The following is a 22,624-nucleotide window of genomic DNA, read 5'->3' on the forward strand; positions in this document are numbered from 1 at the left end:
TCATTTTGGAAATATTATGAGGGAAAATAATTGAAAAAATTGAATTAGTTGCAGCAACCAAAATATATATGATGATATACAATCCTTAAAGTGTTTTAAATGCAATGAAAACATTTCACCAAAATTTAAGAAGGAAATTCCTGTCTATCTCTAAATAGCTCTATTTCTTTTTATAAGCATAAAAGGAAACTATTCCTAATTAACATTTGGGGCAATCATTAAAAGCTTAGAATTTTGAGGAGGGGAAGAGCAGAATAGTGATTAAGAGTTTTGAACTTATCTCTAATCTTAGAAAATATTTTAAGCCCATGGATGAGTTAATTGCTTTAAGAAAACCAACAAGACAGTATAATTCTGGGGCACTGTTTGGTCTCTTTTGCTGTTGTTCTTAAAATGACAATAGTTAATGGCGATGTCGCTGATGAGTTACTTAGTGCAGTGATCGCATATGTGGTACTGCTCCCTCAGTCTTTTTTTTTATTATTAGATATTTTCTTTATTTACATGTCATATGATTTTTCCATTCCCAGTTTCCCCTCAAAAAAAAAAACCAGACCAAAAAATCCCCCCAAAAAACAACAAGAGCAAACTCCAGTTGCTTCCCCCCTCCTCCTGCTTGCCACCCCACCCTCTCCCACTTATTGACCCTGGCATTCCACTACACTGGGACACAGAACCTTCACAGGGCCAAGGGACATTTCATTCCTTCTTAAAAGGGGGAACAAAATACCCATGGAAGGAGTTGCAGAGACTAACTATGGAGTAGAGACTGAAGGAAGGACAAGCCAACCTGATATAGCTGTCTCCTGAGAGGCTCTGACAGAACCTGACTAATAACAGATGTAGAGGTTCACAGCCATCCATTGAACTGAGTACAGGGTCCGCAATGAGGGAGTTAGAGAAAGGACCAAAGGAGCTGAAGGGTTTGCAGCCCCTTAGGATGAACAACAATATGAACTAACTAATACCCTCAGAGCTCCCAGGGACTCAATCACCAACCAAAGAGTACACATGGTGGGACTGATTGTTCTGGCAGCATATGTATACCAGAGGATTGCAAAGTCATTCCCTTAGTCTTAATTTTGTTCAGTAGCAACTAGTTGACCACTCTGGAAAACCATTCCTGTTGCCAGTACTAAAGCGGGTACCATCCTAACCATGACATGTTAATGGTCTCAAATGAATCTGCTAGGCTCTGAGGGGAGTAAACACCGTTATTAAACCTGTATTATTCTCATGAGATATAGGATGACAAACCCAAGAACACTAGATTAAAGCCAACACCTTGATAACATATTTATAGACTCAGGTTTTAGAGAAGACTGGTTGGAAAGTCCATGAGATCACAGAAGCACAGTTTTGTTCCTTCCTTTCCAAACCCTTTAGTTCTATGAGGCCAAGATGTTTTCATAGTCGCTAAAGAGTGGCTTGGCAGTGATACTTGAAGTTTAAAAGGTTTGACTTTAGGGTTAGACAGACTCTGGCTCCATTCTCTATCTACCACTTAGGATCTACTTAACCTTGAACAATTTATTTAATCTCTCTGATCTTCAGATTCCCCATCTATAAAATGCAAATATTACCATACTTTATAGTGTTGAACTGAAATTAAATGGGCAATTAATTTAAAGCACTCTTGCTCAATTATTGTTGGCTGTTAATATTTTCATCCCTGCACGCTTTCTTTAGTTATGAGCACTTGGTTCACATAGTGATTTGTGCAAAAGTACAATTTAAAAAGTTCAAAACTCAACGATAGTAACAACAATAGACAAAGTTCAATGAATTATTTACAAGTACATTATTTTCAGTATCATGTTTGATTTTGCTTCTGTTTAAGATAGGTAAAGAGAGCCATTTCTGTCTAAAATAGTGAAACAAACACACAAACAAAAACAATGAACAAAACCAATAACAAAATCCACAAATAATACATAAAAAGATTTCATAATATTATACATGAAGCCATTAGAAAAGAAGGTGGATTGTTGAGGTGATCCATGCCATAATCCTAGCTCTCTGAGGGAAGTTCCATGTGATGGTGAGAGGAGTCTCAGTGGACACACAAAGCTGCTTCTTCAATTGAAATGTTACAGCTGAACAGATAGACCAAGATTCATAGGGCAGAGAACCAGAGAGGAGTGAAGTGCCCAGAGAATCCCAGAATTTGAAGAGATCTCCCTTTGAGTATGAAATGTTCACTGGATTGAAGAAATGACATTTTAGACATCATAGATATAAATGCTAGTGAATTTGAAAACATAGAAACAGGGGAAAGTGCATAATAATAAACAGTAATAATGATACCTAAATAGAGCTTTGGTGAGCTATAGAATTATTTCAAGTTAACTACTGTGTGTATTTAGAGTACTAGAAAGGAAAAAAAAACCCAGGGAAGCATTTGACCAAATAAGGAAAGGACACTTTTAAATCATATAAATCCACAAGTCTAAGGAATTCAGTGAAGTCCAAACATCAGAAACAGCACACAAAAGCGTATCATCAACAGGGGAAATACTCCATTATGGATGGAGCTGACTTACATACAGAGAGACAGCAGCAGGTTTCTTATTGGAAGTCTGCATTTGGGGCAAGAACAGAATAATGTATGTTATGGGAGAAGAAAATTGCCAACCTAGTATATATGTATTTGAAAATCAATTGTGAAATAAGGATCTTTGTATTCCAAGAATATAAAAACAAATCCTTGAAAAATGATAGCATATGGAGATGTGAATCTAAGTAGAAAAATATGCTAAATGCCCAAATTAAAGGCAGAAATAGACATATTGGATAAAAAAAAAAACAAGACCTAAGGATATATTGTCTAAATATTTTGTGATTTAAACATAATGACACAAACAATTTAAAAGAAGATAGAAAGTAAGAAACAAGCTGAGTAGCTGCATTAATATCAAACAAAATTCAATGAAATTCAAATGAAAGATTTTTACATTCTAATGAAGGGAGCTGTATTAAGGTTTTTATTTATACAGGTCACTGTAGCTTAGGTAAGTTTATACAGAATAAACGATCATGTGATCATATGTAAACTATAGCTAACTCAGAAAGATAAGTTTCCCCTGGTTATACAATTACTGCTTAGACACCAAAGTAGATGCTTGTATTCAAAATGTGACTAGTTGATAAATGTAGATGCTGCAATATGGAATTATCTCTTCATTTTGTTATCAATTTCATTTTACCCAAAGCGTATCTATATACTTATATACTCATATACATAGATATATATTTTTATTGGATCTCTATATAGCCACAGTGAGACTGTGTAGTATTTCTTAATTTAAATCTATTAGTTGAGATCAGAATCTTCTCCTATCTTTACTTTTGGATTGTTCTATGTTTAGCTTATGGTGGCTGAGTGTACCTTGAAGGTGAACTGACGGTGGTAAGTCTGCTGGGCATTCATTTTGTGACTGTTATCAACAGGCATAATTTGATTGTACTACATCAGATAGTCTCAGAAAAGGTGTTCTTCACACTATTTCCATTATAACATTTTTGTAATATTTTGAGTAAATGGTCATATTGTTAAAAACTGAATTCCATTTGATTTATTGTCTTGAATGATTTCTTTTCTGTATATTTGGTTTATTTACTTTCTCTGTATTTAATTCAGGATATGAAACAATAAGTTGTCTTAAAGCAAACTTTTACAGATGTGAACTATGAGAATGGAACCACAGTTGCTCAACTGGTGCAGAATTCAGAGATTAATAAGAAAATCATTTCTTTATATCACTTATGTTACTGGACCCTAAAGAGTTAAATACCAAAACTCCTGAGTTAAATCATGCACAGAAAATGCTTAATAGCTATTTGCACCAAAAGAATAGTGGTGACCTTGTTTCTTCTCAATGTATCCATTTTCAATTCAGAGCCAAACTTGAAGCTCCTCTTCCTGCCAAAAAGAAGTGGGATAACCCCCTGTCTATCATAGACCAGAGCAGAATACTGATGTTCTGCCAAGCCCAGGCGATCAGCCAAAGACTGAGAATTAGACAGCAGAACCTGCTCAGTTGTATTAGAAGAAGCCAGGCAGACTGCCTGTGAAAAGAGTAATCTGTAGCAGGCCATTTATTAAATGGTAGTGGGCCGTTTATAAATACTCTTGTATTTAAAGTTAAATCTATTGAGAAGGGAGCCAGAATGAAGGCTTCCTGAAGTTAGTGATAGGTAACCTGATGCAAGGAAACATTCTGTTACAGACTGGCGTGAACCAGAGATGGATAAGACACAAGGACCAGAGACAATCAAGTGTATAGAAGAGCAAAGCTAGCATGGACTAGAATGGGAAATGCTACCTCTTCAAATCAGATGAAGAGCTTTTATAGCAAACTCGGGATGATGTGCGCACAGCCTGATCGTTAGCAGCTCTGGAATAGAAAGCCAGCAAGAAATGGAGCAAGCAGACACTGTTCTCACTTTTTTTTGGAGATTACAAAGGGAGGAGCCAAATTAATAAAATAATCAAAATACAAATGTGAAGCCATAGCTGTGAAAATCCCCCCAGCCTAACATGTTTACTCCAGCTGTCTGTCTGCCTGGAGCACAAACACGGAGCCAGCTGTCTGGGCAATTCTCCCACCTTTCCAAAGTAGTTCATGTACCCAGCTTTGTCTCCTAGTCTTCCTACGCGCTGTGTCTGACACTACATTTTGCTCACAACTATACTACTTTTCAAGGCATTACTTGATTTACTAATTTAAAACATATAGGTACTGCCTGTCTACATAAGAATAAAAATCTCTTGAAGAAAGAACATATATTTTGTTCATTATATTTACATGCCCTGGCACCTACAATTACACTCAACATATTACAGATATGTAATATGTGTTAAATGTGTGAATTTGTGGGAGTCTATGCAAACAACTCAATCTTTTTTTTTAATGAAGTCAAAGTGAAAAGGAATTTTAATTTTACTCCAGAAACACAGCTGTTCTGGCAAACGATCACATCCAGAGATATGATCTGGCAGGAGTGCAGACATGCCATGGATTACAGTATGATCTGGCTGGAACACAGCATGCCTTAGTATATATCTTTAATTCTTTTCTTAATTTTTATTTTTTATTAGATATTTTCTTTATTTACATTTTAAATAATATCCCCTTTCCCAGTTTCTCCTCCGAACAAAACCCCTATTCCCTTCTCCCTCCCCCTACTCACTAACCCACCCTCTCCCGCTTCCTGGTCCTAGCATTCTCCTACACTGGGCATAGAACCTTCACAGGACCAAGGGCCTCTCTTCTCACTGATGACTGACTAGGCCATCCTCTGCTACATATGCAGCTGGAGCCATGAGTCCCACCATGTGTACTCCTTGGTTGGTCCCTGGGAGCTCTGAGGGTACTAGTTAGTTCATATCGTTGTTCATCCTAAGGGGCTGCAAATCCTTCAGCTCCTTTGTGTCCTTTCTCTAGCTCCTTCATTGGGAACCTATGCTCAGTCCAATGGATGTCTGTGAGCCTCTACTTCTGTATTAGTCAGGTATTGTCAGAGCCTCTCAGGAGACAGCTATATCAGGCTCCTGTCAGCCAGCACTTGCTGGTATCCACAATACCCAGATGTCCCTCAACAGAGGAATGGATACAGAAATTTTACACAATGGAGTCCTACTCAGCTATTAAAAACAATGAATTTATGAAATTCTTAGGGACATGGATGGATCTGGAGAATATCGTCCTGAGTGAGGTAACCCAATCACAAAGGAACACACATGGTATGCACTGACTGGTGAGTGGATATTAGCCCAGAAGCTCAGAATACCCAAAATACAGTCCACAGACCACAAGAAACTCAAGAAGAAGGAAGACCAAAGTGTCGATACTTCGATCCTTCTTCGAAAGGGGAACAAAATACCCATGGAAGGAGTTGCAGAGACAAAGTATGGAGCAGTGACTGAAGGAGGGACAATCCAGAGACTGCCCCACCTGGAAATCCTTCCCACATACAATATCTTTAATTCTTAACAGTGAAGGTAAGAGTAATTTGTAGAATGAAGCAGCCGTGTTTGAAAGTGATGCCTAATTGAGAGGCAGACCACATGATGAACCTGAGAAATATTTAACAAGATGAGTCAGAGATAGGATACTTCTAACTCACAGGAGAACAGCAGAGGAAGGGAGTCTACTTCAGAGCAGAGAGAAAGAGAGAGAAAAAGATAGTGTGTGTGTGTGTGTGTGTGTGTGTGTGTGTGGTGCCAGGTGAGTGGTGCGTGCGTATGGCAGTTTTACAAAGACAGGTAGCAGAGAGAACAAATTAGACATAGGTGAAGACAGAACGAGCCAGAGAATGAGAGGAATCAGAATGTTAAAACATATTGCCAAAGTTAGTGTGAAACTAGGAAGAGTAAATTAGTCAGAAGCTAAGAGAAGCCAGTCTAAATCAGTTAGCTTGGAAGAGTAGGTTGTATGGAGGCCAGAAGCTTCCAGGCCTAGGCCTAGGGAATAGTTAAAACAGAGAAGGAAATGCCTGGGCTCAGACCAAGCCATATATTCACACAGCTTTGGTACGGCTCTTATTAATTCATCTGAGAAAATAAAAGGACATTTACAGCAAAGAATTAAGCAACATACCCTCAAAATCAAATCAAGCCTTAAACAATATGACAGTCTACACCTAATTCTTCACTTCAGTTCCGATATTCAGATTCCAAACAACTTTGAAGAGTATTATCTTAACCTGGACTATTTTTGTCTTAGAGAAAGGTTTTATATACATTCAACCTTAGGCGCATAAAAATATGCTGTGGATTTCACGATAAACTTGATGTTGCCATGGTCCCTCTTTCCCCCCCTCCTTTCTCTGGATCTGGAATATAGCATTCCTTTTCAAGACTGTTACTTGTTTCTCTCTATTAATAATTTTCAAAGTTTGAATTTACAGAATGTTTTCCTAATTTACAAATAATAGTTGAAATCATAATTGTTACAGAAATTTTAGCTTACATGTGTTCATCCTCTATATTAGTTGTTCTCAACCTAATGCTGCCACCCTTTAATACAGTTCCGCACAGTCTGGGGACCCCTTACCATAAAACTATTTTATTGCTACTTCATAACTGTAATTTTGCTACTGTTGTAAGTTGTAATGTAAATAGCTAATATGTAGGAAACCTGGTATGCTACCCCTGTGTGGGTCTCAACCCACAGATTGAGAACCACTGTCAGAGTTGTTCTCAACATATTGTTAAGCATTGGTTATTTGCCAGCATCTGGGGATTTATAAATGGGAGGATACAGATCCTCAAGGAGTTGCTTAGCTCTATTAGCCTTGGAATTGAGCCATTAGAAATGCTTCATTGCAGCCTAAATTCTGGGCCAATCATGTATAAGTGTTGTCATAATTTAAAGAAGCTGATGAAAGCACAATTCTCTGGTTAACAATGATTTCCCCTCCCCTTTCTCTAGTGGCCCCATTTATACTTAAAGAATTCACTGCAGAAATTGAATGTAGATATCACTTTTGTCTTTTTAACACAACTAGAATTCAATGACATGTTTCAGATTTTAGAAATGTCCTTACTATGTTTTCAGACTGTGTCAGATACTTGATAAAGACCTCTTGTAGCCTTAGATATACCATATGATGTTAGATACATGTGGAATTATAACTATTAAAAGCTTTGTTTCTATTACCCTGTTTTTTTCAGTTAAATCATTTTTTTCACACAATTTATTTTGATAATAATTTTATTATCCCTCCACCAGGTACTCCCAGATCCTCCCCTTACACAACTTTGTGTTCTTTCTTTGTCAACTGAAAATGAACTAAAAAAACAACCCTATCCCAAATCACACAAAAAACCCATAGTGTCTCTTTTGTGTTGGTCATCTGCTCTTGGGCTGGGGCTTGCCCTAGAGTGCTGTTACTGTACTCAGTGCCACTCCACTGATGACGGTTGATTTCCCCTTTCAGCAGAGAATGAGAGGAATCAGAATACTAGAATATACAGCTTGTTTTAGTACACACCTAAGTATATCAAATAGCTTCTTGGATACGAATGGAACTATGTGACCATTTCTTTTCTGTATGAGGATTTTTGTCTGTCTTGAATTTGTGCAGTTTTTCTGTATGCTATAACAGTCTCTGTGAATTTATATATACATCAGTTCTATTGTTTTTGGAAAATTCTTCTTCCTTGATGGTGTCCACCATCTTTGGCTCTTTCAATATTTCTTTTTCCTTTTCTACATAGAGCTTTGAGTCTTTGAAGGGAGGGATTTAATAAAGTCATCTCACTTAGGGCTAAGAGCTCCAAGGTTCTTATTCTACATATTATCCATAATATGTAGATATTATATGTGGGTCTCTGAGTTAATTTCCATGAAGTGCAGGGAGAACTTTCTCCAATGATAGCTGAGCAATGCACTGATTTATGGGTATAGAAATATGCCACAGTGCTTTTGAAATGTACCATACATTGTCTCATCATGGGTAAAAGTCCCCAGCTTGAGGAGAATGAGAGATAAGTTTGGAGTTACTGAAGAGCCATGTTGGAAAAATAACTTAAATTTTGTTGGATTGGTAGAACTTTATCTTGAGCTTAGAATGTGAAATGTTTAAAAATTCCTTTTTTTTACATCAAGGAGATGGTATGGTCAGATGCACATTTTGACAATGGGTACAGCCAGAAGAGTCATTGAAGGGGTTAGATATGGAATGAATGAGGATGGCCTGAGTTAGATAAACCATAAATATGGAGCAAAGAGGTATAGAGGTTGCTTGGACGTTGATGTCTTGGACGTTGATGTACAGAGAAGCTGAAGAAGATGGAGCAAAACACAAACCCTGTCTTTCAAGCTTGAGCTCTTAGGTCTCGGAGAAAAGCACTCATTTAAGAAGGTAATAAACTCTACAGATAGCAAATTTCATACATCTATGAAGGATGTCACCATTTTAAAAGACTAAGGATATAGAAGAATTTTGTAACCGAGGAATTAGCACAAAGGAAAGGACCAGGACAGAAAGGAACAATGGGGATTCAAGCAAAGCAGAAAGCTATATAGAGTATGCTGATGGTAAAGGGAATAATAGCAAATCAGAAATACTGTGCTTGGACACTGTTTGAAGATAGGAGGATTCAGAGTTTAATGGGGTAAAGTGGCCAGTCAGATTTGGTTCCTTCCTGTTTGCAGATGGAGTTCCTGTAGGGTTTAGGGAGTTATCTTTGACCAAAAGAATCATAATCTTTAACAGATAGGTATAATTGAGATATGGTAAATATGACTCTGTGATTTTGAGGGCCTGTCTCTCTCTGCTGATGCCTGAGTCTCTCTGCTGCTGATGTCTGGGGCTGTGTAGCATGTCAATTAGTTAAAAGGAGGCAATGCATAATTGTGAGATATTTTATTATAGGAAAGAGAAAATAGGCTGGCCATATAGAGAGAAAGAAAGGAGAAGAAGGAGAAGAGAAGAGAATGAGAGAGAGAGAGAAAAAGGAGAAGAAGAAAGCAAGAGAGCAGGAGAGGAAAACAAGAGAGAGGACAAAGAACAAGAGAAGAAGAAAGAAACAAGAGAGCAAAAAGGCAAGAGAGAAAACAAAGAGCAAGAGAGGAAGAAAGGAAGCAAGAGGGGACAAAGAGCAAGAGAGAGAGGAAGAAGGCAAGAGAGAGGGGAGGGGGCAAACCACCCCTTGTATATTGTGAGGTGTGGCTATCTGTCTATAGGGCAGGCCATGCTTGGCTGTGGTCAGATGACTAGGGGTAGAGTCCAGCTAGAATGCTAGGAGCTTGGGGCATTGTCTATATGACAGAGCACACATCTCCTGCGGGGGCAGCTGTGGGGGTTTGGGACTGAAACAGGAGCCAGACACCCAGGAGTTATGGCCGAACACCTTCCCACCCTTGCAGGCAGAGATTATCCACTGGGGATCCAGAGTTCTAGACTTATACTCGACTGGGCCCAGGTTGCCTGAACAGACCACTGCCCTACATGCTTTGACTGATTGTATGAGCTCTTCAGAGAGATTATGTACTGTTCAGTACTACATGCTAACACTTGAACTCCAATAACACTTTTCATAACAAATTTCCTATCACAGTTCAAGATGTGAAGGTTTCTTTGTCCTCTGACTCACAGTTATGTGATCCTTAAAGTATCATATAATTTTCCCATCAAAATATATTTTCAAATACATTACTGAGAATTTATATAGATACATATCCTACTGAGCTGTACTACTTAAAGACCATACATGTGTTTGCAGTAATTGATACCCTAGTTGAAATGTTTCTATTTATATTGCACAGACAGGCAGACAGCCAAACAGATAGATAGAAAGGCAGACACACACAAACACACACACATGCTTTTGAGAAACTGAAATATGTGGGTGATCTGGAATATAGTGCAAATACTGTTCTGTTTGCACAATTGTTCTGTGCCTGAGTTGTTCTTCACTAAGTTGGAATTTTCTGCACTTGGTGTCAGTGGTGTCAGCTGGATGAGTGGAGGAGGAGGAGCGCTGAGCTACTTGTCAGTAACTCACACTGATCATGGCCAAAAGAGGGCAGCAGAAGGTTGCTGACTGGAGGTTATGTGCCATGGTACAATGAGTCAATGCAAGAAGATCCCAGTCAAGAATGAGTACCACAGGCAAGGCAGTATTCTTTAAGGAGGTCAGTCTAAGATGGTATGACGGTTTAGTAAGGAGAGACCTGGAAAGTATCAGGTCGAAATAGAATGCTTCAAGGAAAAGCAGAATTTTCACAGCAAAGAATGAAACATTAAGTAGTTGGACATTTGGTTTTTGGATAGGAGGTTTATGATTTTTGTAATTTTTGCTATAAAGGCCCTCTTTACTCAAGCTAAAATTACACCTTTTTCTTTTTTCTTTCTTTTTTTTTTTTTAGTGTCAAGGGTACCAGAGGATGATGATGAACACATGCCCTAGAAAGGATCAACAAGTTCAGGAGAGTGAAAACTGGAGGATGCTGTCTCTTCCTATTGGACTAAAGTGAGAATTACTACAGATGGTTGGGAACGTCAAGAACGACTTCAACTTAGTGTCATAGAGGGCTATTCTCTCTTTGTCTGCTCTCATCCAGCCAGATTAGCATCCTTGTAGGTCCTTAAACATGCTGTTTCCTGGAGCATCATGGTAAGTATGGTTGGATTTTTGTCATCCTACAGAACTTGAGTTAATTGTAATTTTGTAAGCAAATCCTATTATACCAGTCTCTTGTTCTTCTTTATCACAGCCTGACGCTCATTTCCTGTAGAGCACTCATTACCTTCTAGAATTATAAACTTCAAAATATTCTGATGCCTCTTGATTTTAGGGATTACATGTGTGTTTTGTTCCCATGGTACATTAACAAAGTACTATTACATTTTATTTGTTGTGGTATTTGATTGAGTGATGGGCTGTCCTAGGAGACAGGAAGTTGCCAATTAAGGGTGGTATTTAATGTTCACTGAATATACAGTTAACTACAATGTTGTATTAAGGAAGACAAGACCAGATGAATTGTTACTGACGTGAGTCCGATAGTCCCTATCTATAGTTTGATTTTATTACTCGAAGAAACATAGACTGTAAACTGAGTGACTATAAAGTGGGACAGTAATGAATCATTGTTTATCAAAATGAAAAAGCACCAGCATATGTGGCTGAGCAGGGTTACAAAGATTTTACTAAGTCACCAAGACAAGAGGAAAGTGTGATTTTAAGATAAATAAAGAAAATATCTAATAAAAAAGAAAAAAGAAATAAAATTTGCAAAGACAAAAAAAGTGAATCTTAGACTGTTGATGTGTGAATGCATTGAAGTTAAGTTCTTAGAGGAAGATTTAGGGACAAAAAAAGATTGAAAGTGATTCCTGAGTCTCTTTGCATCTTTACTAACTAAATAACATCTGGCACAGAGTAAATGAATAATAAATATTTACTGGATACAGAAATTTTAGGAGCCACATCAGCTCTGTTTCATAAATCTATCTTGTTGTAGAGTCTGCAGTTTCAGTATTGTGCCTGTTTACCAGTTAACATCCTGTCACAGATAATTTATTCACTATTTGTCATTGAAATGGAGATAAAAGGGAGCACCTTAACCCAGAGACTCAGGTGAGAGCCGCCATTTTTTCTCCAGTGAGTTTCTAAGACTGGAGCAGCCAGCCAGGAGGCACAGGCCCCACAAGTCCCAGGGGAGCTGCAGGGCGGCAGGGACAGGATCCTCTCAGCTTCCAAGTGACAGAGGTGGATCAGCGACCTTCTCTTGCCCCTTCCCTGCAAGTGGAGGGCCTACCTCCAGGGAATGCCTTAACCCAGAGACTCAGATGAGAGCCACCATTTTCTCTCCAGTGAGTTTCTAAGTCCTGAACAGCCAGCTGGGAGGCACAGACCCGATGAGTCGCAGGGGACTTGCAGTGCGGCAGGGACAGGCCAAGCTCTAGTCAGAGACACTAAGAACATCTAACACCAAAAATCTAGAGATGGCAAAAGGCAAACGCAAGAATCCTACCAACAGAAACCAAGACTACTTGGCTTCATCAGAACCTAGTACCCCCACTGCAGCAAGTCCTGGATATCCCAAAACACAGGAAAAGCAAGAATTGGATCTAAAATCATATCTCACAATGCTGATAGAGGAACTTAAGAAGGACATGAATAACTCCCGTAAAGAAATACAGGAGAATACAGGTAAAGAGGTACAAGCCCTTAAAGAGGAAACAAAAAAAAAATCCCATAAAGAATTATAGGAGATCACAAGTAAACAAGTAGAAGCACTTAAAGAGCAAGCTCAAAAATCATTTAAGGAATTGTAGGAAAACACAAACAAACAGGTGAAGGAATTGAGTAAAACCGTCCAGGACCTAAAAATGGAAGTTGAAACAATAAAGAAATCACAAAAAGAGACAACTCTGGAATTAGAAATCTTAGGTAAGAAGTCAGAAAACATAAATGCAAGCATCATTAACAGAATACAAGAGATAGAAGAGAGAATCTTAGGGGCAGAAGATAACATAGACAACATTGAGAGAACAGTCAAAGAAAAATGCAAAAAGCAAAAAGACCCTAACCCAAACATCCAGGAAATCCAGGACACAATGAGAAGACCAAATCTAAGGATAATAGTTATAGAAGAGAGTGAAGACCTCCAACTTAAAGGGCCAGTAAATATCTTCAAAAAAAAATTATAGAAGAAAACTTCCCTAATCTAAAGAAAGAGATGCCTGTGATCATACAAGAAGCCTATAGAACCCCAAATCGACTGGACCAGAAAAGAAATTCTTCCCGCCACATAATAGTCAAAGCACCAAATGCACAAAACAAAGAAAGAATACTAAAAGCAGTAAGGGAAAAGGTCAAGTAACATATAAAGGCAGGGCTATTAGAATTATACTAGTTTTCTCCCCTGAGACTATGAAAGCTAGAAGATCCTGGACAGATGTCATACAGACCCTAAGAGAACACAAATGCCAGCCCAAGCTATTATACCCAGCAAAACTCTCAAATACCATAGATGGAGAAAACAAGATATTCCATGACAAAACAAAATTTACACAATATTTTTCCACAAATCCAGCCCTACAAAGGATAATAGATGGAAAACACTAACATAAGTAGCAATACTACACCCTAGAAGATCCAAGAAAGTAATCTTTCAAACCTTATTCTACCTCTAACAACAAAAATAACAGGAAGTAACAATTACTTTTTCTTAATATCTTAATATGAAAATTAATATTACCAACCTATCCTAATCTATTGAAATCCAAAAACTTGAGGAATTAGAAATTTGTTGGCTGTCATCCAGTGGTCTCTCTAATTTGGTAATTGGAGAAATAGGTCCAATATTGTACAATCCATATATACTTTCTTCTTGTTTGTACATGACAGTGTCTTGCTGTGTACCACACAATGGTCTTGAAGTCAGGCTTCTCCTATTTCAGCCTCTCTATTAGTAAGATTGTTTATTTGATGTTTTTACACTATACTATGGTTTTCAGAACAGCTTACATATTTCAAAAGTATTTATTCAGCCAAAAGAAATGTAAACAATTAACTTGGGAGATGGCTTGTAAGAGAACAACAAAGAGTGAAACTGAATGCTTTGCTTGATATTTGTAACTATTGTATCAAGTTTGAAGAAGAGGACTTTACAAGTTACTCTTTCTCTGATATGAATGCTTTTCCAAATTATCACAGCTAATGAACCAAATTCTTACCCTCATCTAATGTCTGTGCCACCCTCCAAGCAGAACCATTGTTCATTTAAACAGTTGGTGAATGGCTTCATGGATAGACCATCTTAATACACACACCATTTCTTAAATGAATGTAGCCTGTTCTCTGTGGACTGAGAATGAAGACAATCACTCAAATCAAATAGCTTTGACCATAGCAGGAAATCTGTATCGAAAAATCATGCCTACAGTTCATTCCTTGGCCCAGCAGAACTGTCAACTCTCAGCTTAGTATGATGGAGGTAAAATCCTTTGGTGATGTGAGGGTCATTGAAGTACAGCCTTATTACAATGAACTCCAATGTCTAAAAATTGTTCTTATTTTGGGTTTGTACCACAGTAAGAGCCAAGATTTTAACCTCTACTAAAAACAAAACAAAACAAAACAAACAAACAAACAAATAGACTTTATCTATTTATGTTCATTTAAAAAATACTGGTAGTGATGTATTATTTTAAAATATACATTTAATATGCTCAGAGTCATTAAAGTTTATATTGAGAAAAACGTATGTATTTTCAGTATTGCTGTTGACAAGCATCTACATAAGACTGTTCAATTGATTGCTGCTTTATAAAAAAAAATTTAAAACTCATTTTTATTGTTATAATATTTTATAAATTTTAAAGAACATGACAAAATAAAAAAATTGAAAGGTATTGCAGGTATTGAAGGGAGGGTCTCTGGGAGGAGTTGGGGTACAAAAGGGAAATAAGAATGTGATGTAATTCTATTTTCTTAAAATATGTTTTTAAATGTTAACAAATTCAGATGAAATTGTGTATCCTTTCTCATTATAATATAATAAAACTTAAATCAATAAAACAAAAAGAAAAATAAAACTTTTAAATCTTCAAAGAAAAAGATATGTATATTTAAGAGACATTTATCTATTATAAATTATTTTGATGACTTAAATATGTTAGTACTGTGCTGTTCATTTTAAAATAAACTTTATGAGTTTAAAAAAATAAAAAATGATCCAAAAATAAAACAAAACAAAACAAAAAAACAAAAAAACCCACACATTTTTGTACCTTTTGCTATGTAATTTCTCCCTTAGGAATACATTCTTGAGTCATTTTTTTATCCAGATACTTTTTTTTTAATTTGATATTTTCTTTATTTACATTTCAAACATATCCCCTTTTCCAGGTCCCTCCCCGCCCCCCGCAAAACCTCCTATCCCAGTCCCCCCGCCCCTGCTTCTATGAGGGTGTTCCCCCACCAACCCACCTACTCCTACTTTCCTGTCCTAGCATTCCACTACACTGGGGCATCAAGCCTTCTCAGGACCAAGGGCCTCTCCTCCCATTGATGTCTGAAAAAGCCATTCCTCTGCTACATATGCAGCTGGAGCTATGGGTCCCTCCATGTGTACTCTTTGCTTAGTGGTTTAGTCCCTGGGAGCTCTGGGGTGTCTGGTTGGTTGATAATGTTGTTCTTTCTATGAGTTGCAAACCCCTTCAACTCCTTCATTCCTCTCTCTAACTGCTCCATTGCAGATCCTGTGCTCTGTCCAATGGCTGGCTTCAAACATCTGCTTCTATACTTGTCAGGCTCTGGCAGAGCCTCTCAGGAGACAGGTATATCATGCTCCTTCCTATCAGCAAGCAATTGTTGGCATCCACTATAGTGTCTGGGTATATGGGATGGATCCCTAGGTGGGGCAGTCTCTGGATGGCCTTTCCTTCTGTCTCTACACCACACTTTGTCTCTGTATCTCCTCCTGTGAGTATTTTGTTCCCCCTTCTAAGAAGGACCAAAGTACCCACACTTTGGTCTTCCTCCTTCTTGGGCTTCATGTGGTCTGTGAATTGTATTTTGGTTATTCTGAGCTTTTGAGCTAATATCCACTTATCAGTGAGTGCATACCGTTTGTTCTTTTGTGACTGGGTTACCTCACTCAGGATGATATTTTCTAGTTCCATCTATTTGCCTAAGAATTTCATGAATTCGTTGTTTTTAATAGCTGAGTCATATTCCATTGTTTAAATGTACCATATTTTCTGTATCTATTCCTCTGTGGAGGGACATCTGTGCTCTTTCCAGCTTCTGGCTATTATAAATATGGCTGCTCTGAACATAGTGGAGCATGTGTCCTATTACATTTTGGAGCATCTTATGGGTATATGCCCAGGAGTGGTATAGCTGGGTCCTCAGATAGTACTATGTCCAATTTTTTTTGTTTTTGTTTGCTTGTTTTTTGTTTTGTTTTGTTCTTTTTTTTTTTGAGACAGGATTTCTCTGTATAACCCTGGTTGTCCTGGAATTCACTCTGTAGACCAGGCTGGCCTCAAACTCAGAAATCTGCCTGCCTCTGCCTCCCAAGTGTTGGGATCGAAGGACTGCCCAGCATGTCCAATTTTTTGAGGAACCACTACACTGATTTCCAGAGTGAATATACGAGCTTGCAATCTCACCAATAATGGAGGAGTGTTCCTCTTTCTCCACTTCCTCTCCAACATTTGCTGTCACCTGAATTTTTGATCTTAACCATTCTGACTGGTGTGAGGTGGAATCTCAGGGTTGTTTTGATTTGCATTTTCCTGATGGTTAAGGATGTTGGACATTTCTTTAGGTGCTTCTCAACCATTTGATATTCCTCAGTTGAAAATTCTTTGTATAGCTGTTTATCCCACTTTTAATAGGGTTATTTGATTGTTGGGAGTCTAACTTCTTGAGTTCTTTGTATATATTGGATATTAGCTCTCTATCAGATCTAGGATTGGAGATTTGATTAAGACAATAACATATCTATTTCTAAGTTACAGGACAGGCAGCTCTTGGCAGCAGAAGGTCTGTTTATGTGCCCTTCTTTATGAGGCTCATGGAGAGTTTTCAAACATGGGGATCTGTTCTTTCCAAAGTGCCAAGAGGAATAACAAGGCAGAAACTGCTGTACAGACACTTAGGTGTTTCTTTACAAAGCCAGTTATGTTATGTGAATATTTTTCCTTTATTCCCAGGTGTGGGATATGGAGCTGCTTCAGATTGTCCACAGCAGCTGACTATGAGTTGTCTTCTGTGCTGGCAGAGGAGTGATTCTGACAGCTGAAGATAGTTTACATTTGGAATTCTGGGAACTTTTGAGAGGCTATAAAAATGCTAGCGCCCCAAGGGGCTGCAGAAGGTGCTGCTTCCACTGCTGCTGCTGTTTCAGTCTGTGAAATGGTCATGAGCAAAGAGAGAAGACAAAACTGGATATCCTGGTGATGATGAAGATCAAACGTGACACAAGGAAATCTAATGTAATCCAATCCAATCCAACCCAACCCAACCTAACCTAACCTAATCTGATCTGATCTAATCTAATCTAACCTAAGCTAATCTAACCTAATGAACACCTCTAAGCAGCATGAAGTAGTCTAAAGAGGTCTATCTCCTGTCCCCTTTAACCTTCTTTCTCTCCTACCTAGTGTTGGACTTTGGCAAGGATTAGGGTGGAATAAGCATTGGAAAGGTGGCAGATACAATAATAGAGTAATCAGAGATATGCCCACATAACCCTCCAAAAATTTTAGAGGGGTCTTAGAAAATCACAGACAGATAGAGCTTGATGGGACCTTGAACCATTTGGCTTTGTTTCTTCCATTTTAGATCTGCAAATATGGAAATATCCTGAGTGAAACAAGACAAAATGTAAATGGTGTCTCCTGATTGTCCCCCTTCCTATGGTATTCTGCTGTGACCGCTCACATGCAGAATATTTGGCAAATGTCTTAAATAGGTCTTACATTGAATAGGCACATTCCTTGTGATTTTAACATAATATTGCTCATACTTTTGCTTGGTGATTTGTATGAAAATGGACCTCTGTAACTGGACATTGACTTATTCATCCACTTAACATAAGATGCTCTGGGCTACATGGGTATAGACACACTTTTGAATGGGAAGGGGAGTAAATGTTAGATCTCTAATATTGTACCAATTGCTGAGAAGGTCCAGTCTTTAGCTATGATTTCCCCAACTATGGGGTTCTGAAGTATAGTTCTCATCAATTCTTCATTCAATTCATTTGCTTTTTCAAATGATAAACTCATTTGAAAATTGAGGTAGTTAATTTTCTTTTGATGCAAACCTTGAAAATGCCATACTGTGGCTACCTTTGATTTATGGTGCTTCCTGCTTCTTCTATAGTGGGTGCAACAAGATCTTACATGCTGTGAAAATTTTTGATTAAGTGAAAATGATGTTAAGTATTTGCATATGGTACAAATATATTGGCTTCTTGTTCCTTCTTATTTCATTATATATCACCTTCAACCTTGGAAATATTTGTCATTTATCTTAAATTTCACACATATACACATTAGTCTTTTATGAATATTTCATTATTAATTATATGTCTCTTCACATGTGATAGAATTGTATTTTTAGTAAGTACATAGAATAAAAATATTAAGAAACAAAACAAATGACATTTAGAAAGCAAGGTGGTTTTAGTTTTTTTCTTTTAGCTTTGTGATACTGGAGCTATCCCCAGGGATCCTGGCTGCAGATTATTAGGGCCATTTAGGGACATAACCAATAATTGAGTCAGTGTGTTTCAGAGTCTCTTCCTCATCCTTGCAGGGCTAGGGATTTGGCCTTATCAGATCTAAGATAATTAGGCCCTGGGAAATCGCTTCGTTTCAATGAATAGAGAGATATATAAACTAGAATATCAATTTAGTCTCTTGTAATGAGAAATATAACTGTAGCCAGGACTGAATTACCCCTATCAGCAGATCAGCATAGTCTTTCCCCGTAGGCAATTTACAAAGTTTATAACATTTAATCAGAAAACTCATCTAATGAATATAGATATATGTATATATTTTAATTTTAGGGAGTGTCTCTCCTAAATTAAGGTAAGACTAAATTAAGACCACAGAAAATGCTCCTACTCACTAGAGGGCAGATATAGGCTCATTGTTGAATCTATAGGCTTCTAATCTTCATTCCCTCATTGCATGTGAATAATAACTCCTTCTTTTTGTATGCTACTAATTTTTATAACTCTCTATTATATGTTTTGAAATGTCAAAATTATTTCAAATATGAATCCAGTGGTTCAGATTGTGTATATACTTTGGTTTTCTCATTCACCAGCATTCTATGAGCTGTATAAGTAAATGTTTTTTTTAAATTCAGTATTGTAGGATATTCCATTGTATGTACTATATTTTCTTTATATAAAACTACAAATGATATGTTCCTGGTCAATCTATGGATCAAAGTAGATTCCCAGATGAGACTATATGAACAGTTATGGATCCTTCTTGTGTGTTTTTTTTCCTGAGTTAGGGTACTGACAATGGATCAAAATCATGATTCTACCCAAGCCCAAATTAGAGGGCTAGTGAATTTATTGAATTTACAAGAGAATGGATGAAGGATTATTTACAGAATCGTCAATGATTCATTGAAAATGAATCTCTTATAACAACTGATAATCAAGAATATGCAACATGGTGTCCCTCCTTCAATTAATCTACTGCCTCACCTGGTACCCCTCAATAGCACATGCTGGCCGCTGAGGTGAACATGGAGCACTGCCAGGAATCTCAGTTGAAGGTCCCATGTCTCCCTCTCTTTTTTTTAATAATTATCTTATCTCCATATCTATTGATAGATATAGATCTGTTTATTTCATTTTCATAACTAAAGTTATGAGCAAAAGATACCTCTGCTTCATGATGGCTACTTGTCATATCAGGCCCCAAGAAAAAAACCACATTACTCCAAACTTTTTATTTACTTGTGAGTTTCTCATTCATTCATTCATCCATTCTTTATTTTTATTTTAATTTTATTCATTAATTATTTCATTTACTTACATCCCAAATATTGTCCCCTTCCCATCCCTCCTTGCAGAGTTCCTCCCCCTTCCTCCTCCCCTTTGCCTCTTAGACTGTTCTTCCCCCTCCACCATGAGTCATCATGTTTCTACAGAGGCATCCTCTCCCAGTGAAGCTACACAAGGCAGCTCTCTGCTAAATAATCGCCTGTGTTCTCAGATCAGCCCATGTATACTCTTTGATTGGTGGCTCAGTCTCTGGGAGCTCCCAGGGATCCAGGTTAGTTGACACTGTTGGTCTTCCTATGGGGTTGCACATCATCCTTATTTCTCTCTCTCTCTCTTTCTCTCTCTCTCCCTCTTTCTTTCTTTCTTTCTTTCTTTCTTTCTTTCTTTCTTTCTTTCTTTCTTTCTTTCTTTCTTTCTTCCTTTCTTTCTCTTTAATTTTTGTATAGTCCAGTTGTTATCTCCCTCCTGGTCTGCCCTCTGACATCCCATTCCTCCTCCCTCATCTCCAAGAGGATGTACCCACACCCCCTACACTTCCCCACACCCTTTCAGGCCTCCCTGCTCCCTAGAGCCTCAAGTCTCACAAGGGTTAGGTGCATCTTCTCACTAAGGTCAGACCAGGCAGTCCTGTACTGTATATGTGTCGGGGGCCTCTGACCAGCTATGCTGCCTGTCTGGTAGCTCAGTGTCTGAGAGATCTTGGGGTCTAGGTTAGTTGAGACTGCTGGTACTCCTACAGGGTTGTCCTTCTTCTCAGCTATGGTGTCTGTAAGTACACTATAGCATCAGTAATAGTGTCGTACCTTGGAGCCTTCCCATAAGATGGATCCCAATTTGGGCAGGTAACTGGTCCTCTTGACCCTCAGTCTCTTCTCCATTTTTTGTACCTGCAGTTCTTTTGGACAGGAACAATTCTGGGTCAGAGTTTTTGACTGTGGAAAGGCAACCCCATCCCTCCACTTGATGCCCTGTCTTTCTACTGAACTTGTGAATTCTACAATTTCCTTTTCCCCATTGTTGTGCATTTCATATAAGGTACCTCCCTTTGAGTCCTGAGATTTTCTCACCTCCCAGATCTCTGGTACATTCTAGAGAATTCCCCTCACCCCCCACCTCCAGAGTTTGCATATTTCCATTCATTCTGCTGGCCCTCAGGGCTTCACTCCTGGTTCCCAACCCTCAATACCTGATAATGTTCCACTTTCCTCTCCCCCTTCCCTCTTCCTCCCAGGTCCTTCCTTTCCTCTTCTCTCTGCTTTCTTCCCTCTCCCAAGTGAGATTGAAGCATCCTCACTTGGGCGCTTTGGCTTGTTGACCTTTTTGAGTTCTGTGGATTGTATCCTGGGTATTCTGTACGTTTTTGGCTAATATCTACTTATTAGTGAGTACATACCGTGCATGTGCTTTTGGGTCTCAGATATCTCACTCAGGATAATATTTTCTAGTTCCCATCCATTTGCGTGCAAAATTCATGATGTACTCATTCTTAATAGTTGAATAATATTCCATTGTGTAAATGAACCACATTTTCTGTTTCCATTTTTTCATAGGAGGACATCTGGATTTTTTCCAGGTTCTCGCTATCACAAATAAGGCCACTAGAACACAGTGGAGCATGTGAACCTGTGGCATGGGAGGGGCACGCCCAGGAGTATATAGCTGTGTCTTCAGGTAGATCTATTTTCAATTATCCGAGGAACCTCTAGATTGATTTCCAGAGTGGTTGTACCAGTTTGCAATCCCTCCAGCAATGGAGTAGTGTTCCTCTTTCTCTACATCCTCACTAATATGTGTTGTCACCTGAGGTTTGATCTTAGCCAGTATGATTGATGTGAGGTGGAATCTCAGGGTCATTTTGATTTGCATTTCCTTTATCACTAAGGATTTTGAGCATTTCTTTAAGTGCTCCTCAGGCATTCGAGATTCTTTTGTTTTGAATTCTGTTTAGTTCTATACCCCAATTCTTTTTTATTGGGTTGCTTGGTTTTTTGGAGGTAAGCTTCTTGAGTTCTTTATATATTTTGGATATTACTCCTGTCAGTTACAGGGTTAGTGAAGATATTTTTTCCCAGTCTGTAGGTTGCTGATTTGTCCTACTGAACATGTCCTTTGCTTTACACAGCTTTTCAGTTTCATGAGGTCTTGTTTATCAATTCTTGAACTTTTTCTTAAGGATCCTTGCAAATATTTTGAGAAGTCTCTGGAGGTGTTGCACTCTCCAAGTTTTCTAATGTCCACCAACAATATTGCATTCTGGCGATGTATAGCTATGTGAACACTGCAGATGTCCCTGTCTGCCATCACTAGCACTAGCTCATGCTTTTAGATTGTAGTCTTGTGCCTGCTGCATGTGTCGTCTTTCACTGCAGACAGGTTGGTTTTCCATGTTCATATGAGTTACTGTTAAGAAGTCATGTCACACTGATTTCCAGAGTGGTTGTACCAGCTTGCAATTCCACCAGCAATGAAGGAGTGCTCCTCTTTCTCCACAACCTCTCCAGCATCTGCTGTCACCTGAGTTTTTTATCCTAGACATTCTGACTAGTGTGAGGTGGATTCTCAGGGTTGTTTTGATTTGCATTTCCCTGATGACTAAGGATGTTGAACATTTC

The 22,624-nt window shown here is 38.2% G+C and overlaps 1 long non-coding RNA gene across 1 annotated transcript in view; it reads right to left on the reverse strand.

The window, feature by feature from the left end:
- LOC116095311 overlaps positions 1–22,624 on the reverse strand; it is a 54,666-nt gene that overhangs the window by 29,036 nt on the left and 3,006 nt on the right. Inside the window, exon 2 of the long non-coding RNA XR_004120544.1 lies at positions 20,816–20,907. This is a non-coding gene — a long non-coding RNA (uncharacterized LOC116095311). The remainder of the gene's footprint in view (positions 1–20,815; positions 20,908–22,624) is intronic.

The sequence above is a fragment of the Mastomys coucha genome, unplaced genomic scaffold (genome assembly GCF_008632895.1).
Source record: "Mastomys coucha isolate ucsf_1 unplaced genomic scaffold, UCSF_Mcou_1 pScaffold18, whole genome shotgun sequence".
In the NCBI taxonomy this organism is placed as follows: domain Eukaryota; kingdom Metazoa; phylum Chordata; class Mammalia; order Rodentia; family Muridae; genus Mastomys; species Mastomys coucha.